This window comes from Megalopta genalis, unplaced genomic scaffold (assembly GCF_051020955.1).
Source record: "Megalopta genalis isolate 19385.01 unplaced genomic scaffold, iyMegGena1_principal scaffold0021, whole genome shotgun sequence".
In the NCBI taxonomy this organism is placed as follows: Eukaryota; Metazoa; Arthropoda; class Insecta; order Hymenoptera; family Halictidae; genus Megalopta; species Megalopta genalis.
In genome coordinates this window covers 252,501-257,500 of record NW_027476091.1, presented here as the reverse complement: position 1 = coordinate 257,500, position 5,000 = coordinate 252,501, and the positions used below count along the sequence as shown (strand labels likewise).

The 5,000-nt window shown below is 54.3% G+C and overlaps 1 pseudogene; it reads right to left on the bottom strand.

Annotated features, from left to right (window-relative positions):
- Positions 1-5,000, bottom strand: part of LOC143260859 (large subunit ribosomal RNA) — a 12,019-nt pseudogene that overhangs the window by 3,651 nt on the left and 3,368 nt on the right.

Genomic DNA, 5,000 nt, shown 5'->3' with positions numbered 1-5,000 from the left:
TTGCAGCTTGTACACGATGCCCCAAGGCTCCGTGTTCCCGTCCGACGATACAAAGTTTCGCCAACTTTCGAGTTTCGCCCTCTTCACCTCTCTGCTGTAGTTCCGCAACGAAGTGCGGTACTCCAGCAGTTTTTGGAGGCGTGAGGACTCATCTCTTTCCTTCTGGAAGGCACGTCTCCGTCGGTAGACAGCCTTCTTCATGACTGTGAGCTCTTTCGTCCACCATGGGTTGGACTTCCTAAACCTACGCTTTATTGGCATCGACGCGGTGCAGGCATCTTTAATGATGTCTGTGTGCGTTTCAGCCATCCCTACTGTTTCCTCCGCTGACTCCAGGCTCAGGACTTCGAGCCTCGACCGTGAAAGATCGGACAGGGTTTCGGAGAATCGCTCCCAGTCGGCTCGACGGGTGTCGAACCGAGAGTTTGCGACGCTGCGATTCCCCGTCGCGGCTCTAGGTGCTCTAGGTGAGCTGCGTCGTTCACAACGTTCATGCCAAACGCTGCGATCAGAGTCTCGAATTGAGCTCCTTTCTCGTCTGTGCCCCGAGGGCTCCAGAGCGAGGATTGCGCGTTGGCGTCTGTCGAAACTAGGAGTCTCTTCCCCCTCAGTGCGCAGAACACCTTCTCGAGGTGGCTGAGGTGCTTTTCAATTTCGTCGCTGTGCTGAAAATAGCACGACACCGCGTAAAATGAAAAGCCGGGTGCTAGCACTTCCGCACAGACGCAGTGGGAGTTGCTGAGCTGCGAGACGAAGACCATGTTGAAGTTGGGGTTGCAGACCGCAACAGCCGCCCACGGGGGTTGTGGTTCGGCTGCTGCCAACCTCACTCCGGACCCTAGACCGCTAATTTTATATCGCGCGCCCAGTTGGCTGACGTATGCCTCCTGCAATAGCAGGACGTCTAGCCGCTTCTGAGCGATAAGCTCGCGGACCTCTCCGGTAACTGCAGCTGAACGTCTCATGTTCAGCTGCAGTATCCTAATGTCGGGGATATTTTTAGGTGAGGGCCTAATAACCATAATCAGTTCGGGAAAGCGACTGATTTATGGCGGCTACATACGCGGGGCAGTCCTTGCTGGTGACGCAATGGGAGGAGGGTTTCTTACCCCTAATGCAGTTTACGCAGTTGGCCGGCTTTTCCTTCTTCGGGCAGGTCTTGAAGCCGTGCCCCGTCTCCGCGCAGTGGCCGCAAGTCTCCTTCTCGGCCTTGCAGAATTTCGCAGGGTGGCCGTACCCTTGGCACTTATAGCACCTGGTCACGTTCACGTGGTCGCGTACCCTGCAGCAGCTCCAACCCACGTACAGCCTCTCTTTTGGAACTAAAAGGTCCCTGGCTCGCTTAGAGACCTCGAAGATTAAGTTGCATCGGTCTCTAGCCTTATCGCCACTCTTATAGACCAATTTTACTTCCTTTGAGAGGCTGGCCGCTTCCTCCTTACTCAGGTTCTGCTGCAGGATAGCGTCCGTCGTCTCCTTGTTGTCCTCCTGGGCCCGTGGGACGTCGAATACGATGATCCGCGGGCTCCTTTTGGCCGGAGCACCTACAACAAAACCAGCCGCTTTAAGTCTCGGGTTGGCCATCAGGGATGTTACGTCAGTATTGTTTGACGTAACGAGCGCAATTCCTGCTCCCTGAACCCTGCGGACGCCCCTGATCTGTAGGCCGTCCGCTCTGGGCGAAACCAGCTCGAAGACTGCCTCCTTAGTCTTCGCACTGTCCTCATATTTGGCGGTGTCTGACGGCGTGATGATCACCACATTGGGAGGGTCCTGCTTCTGCGTCGACCTGGCTGCCGTAGCGGACCTGACGCCGACGCGTTCGGCATATGTGGTCGGCTTTTTGGCGGTGACGGCTGCGGCGGCGGCGACGGCGACGGCTTTGTCCTGGAGTAGATAGGGACAGATGGGAATCTCGTTAATCCATTCATGCGCGTCACTAATTAGATGACGAGGCATTTGGCTTTTTTTTTTTTTTTTTTTTTTTTTTTATAGAGAGGAAAATCTTTTATAGACACCACGGAATTCTTCGACGTGGTAGTGTGGGATTCCTTATACCCACTAAAAACCTCTCTCTTCTCACGCCTAGATGTTATGGCGGAGGACGGCTTTATTTCCTGGTGCCGAATTTGCGATGTTGGGGCCCAGGTTGCCCATTACAGTGGCCGTGAATCGGGCGATCACCCAACGCCCTCCCTATTACCCGGATGACAGATGTTGTTTGTCATCTTATTCCATCTTGTCCAGTTCGTGTGCGATCCCTGAAGGGCCCTCGTAGTTATTGATCTTAAGAGCCCTTTGAGTCCTAGTGCGGAGATCGATTCAGCCGAGAGCGATGCCCACACGCCGCGCCAGGAGATGGTGACCGACGTCACTCTAACAGCTTCCGCCAAAACCCCAAATTCCTGGGCGACGCGATGCCTTAACAGCGGGGTGTCGTATTTAGCGACTTTCCTCGCATGTGCATCATTAAGCGACGTCGCACCGCTAACGACCTGGCTGTCGATGACCCTGACAGCTCCATCCTTAAAGGCCACCAAATCAGGCTTCTGCAGACCCGACTGCAGGACATAATGCGGATTCTCCCTAACCCTCCACCCACTCTGCCTCAGACCAAATGCTACGATTCGGCATATGGCATCGTGTCTGAGTATTCGACCCCCATGAGTCCGGTGACATCCCTGCACTATGTGTGCCGCCGTCTCCGTTACGGCGCACCCAGCACGACACAACACAGGAGCCCCATTCCCACGACGGCCTCTTGATGTTCTTATTCTGGTGGGCAGGGCGTTAATACGTACATGGTGATATTGCACGTAATCCCTGCCGGGGATCCCCGCAGAACAGGCGTCAACCCAAGAGCTGCTATCGATGACTTTAGCAGCCTCACGCAATTCTCCTCCATCGTTAGACTGATGGAGTAAAGATGCCCAGTATTTGGCACGATCCTCAGGTTGGAAGAGCGCCCGACCTTGGATAGTCAGAGCACTCTCCGCCCGTCGAACCGCTGCCACCACCGCCGGATGTTGGGAGGCATCTCTTGCAGCCGCACAGGAGGACCTCGCCATTGATGTTAACCTGGCGTGCATCATACCCGGTATCGATGTTCGAAACGCGGGGATGCCAAGTCCACCCTCCTTGCAACTGGCGTGGAAATACCCAAGTGGTACATCTTTGGGCAGACGCAACCACCTTCGAACGGCCAGCCGCGTCTGTTTATCTAATGCCTTCAAGATTTTAAGTGGGCATCTTGTCAAAACCAGCTGGTGATAAAAACGCGGAATGAGGAAACAGCGCAAGATCTTGAGGCGCTGTTGAGGCTTGAGTGGCGCCTTGGTGATATTGGCCAACTCTCTGTCTAGCTTGCCCCCAGGTTTTTCAATACCCATTGGCGAGATCTTAATGCCCAGATATCGGAAGCCCTCGGTAGGTCCCAGTTGTTTTATAGACCGACCGTTGACCTCAAATTTGCTGGCGGAGAGTATCTTGTACTTCTTTTCTTTACCAGCGATCTGGATGGACATAGCCAGACATTTATCGGAGTTGAATTCCAACCCGTACTTTCGTGCCTCTTCCTCAGCCGTTCGAAGCATGCCCTGCATTCCTGAAACGGAGGACGCGAACAAGATCAGGTCATCCGCATACGCCAGTATATTGACCCTTTGCTCCCTGATAACATAGCCGACCTCCTCGGGTAACACACTTATCACCCGGTCCATGACGATCGAGAATAGCAGGGACGACAAGGGATCGCCCTGCCGCACACCCCTCGCTACCCGGATCGGATCCGATGTCTCTCCACGGACCTGAAGCACGGTTCGGCTATTATGGTACGTCGCTGTTATGTACCTCACAAAGAGCTCCGGGAGTCCCAATCCCCTTAGTGCCGATGTTATGGCATGGTGACTAACGCTGTCAAACGCCTTGGCCACATCTAAGGACACAACGTGAAGCTGCTTTAAGCAGCTCCGTGCGTCACGAAGGGCAGTTGATAGTACAAGAACGTTCTCAGCACAGCCATCGTGTACTCCTCGTTGCCGCTCATCGATGAGACCGGCTTTTGCCAATCTCACCGCCAAGATTTTATGCAGCTGACGAACGACGACTGAAGCCACACTTATAGGACGGAACTCGGATGGTGTTGAGCTTCCGTCCTTCTTAGGGATAAATACCGTCCTGCTGATGAGGAGCTCAGATGGAAATGCCCCCACCGCAAGGATGACATTATAAAATAAGGCTCTTAGAACTACTGGCACACTCCTCCATTGCCTGCTCGAGATGTTATCGAGACCCGATGCCGAGGAGAGCGGGATCTCATTGGCCTGGATCTCATGGCCACGAACCGGCTCAGCGATCCAATGCAGGTCCTCCCCTTCCTGAACTGGATGAAGGTGTTCAATGGGGACAGAAGGACTGGTGAGCATAGGTGTCCAGTACTCCACCATCTCGCCAACGGTTGGTGTTTGAGCCTGCACCGGGCCATCCAGTACAAGCTTGGCCGCGCGAGACATGTCCTTCTTCCAGAGTTCCTGCATGGCCGCATACTCCCTTCTCCTCAGTCTCCACCTCGGCACGGGCCCGGCAGGTGCAGCTTTAGGTGGCCGGAGCAGTGGTGTTCTCCGCTCCTTTACTTTCGCAGAAGGCGTCGGAAAGACTCGTTGAAGCCATCGACAACAAGCACTCGGTGTTATTGGTTCTCGATTAAGAACCGTTCTCGCAAGACTTACGAGTTCCTCCGCTTCATGGGATTTCACCCTTTCGGCCGGATCAATCAGCTTACGGATAGCGTCAATATATTGGCACTGATGTTGCTGTGCCGACGCAGAGTGCTCCTGAACAGGAGTAGGCGAATCCGCCCGTCGATGACTTGTGTCGTGATGTTGAGTGACACTGGAGGTTGAAGGTTGAGACTCAACGGCAGTTCCACGCTCGCGGCATACACCGATCTTCTGTGTAACAAGAGCTTTATACGTCAATTTCTTTCTGAGGCCCTTCAGTCG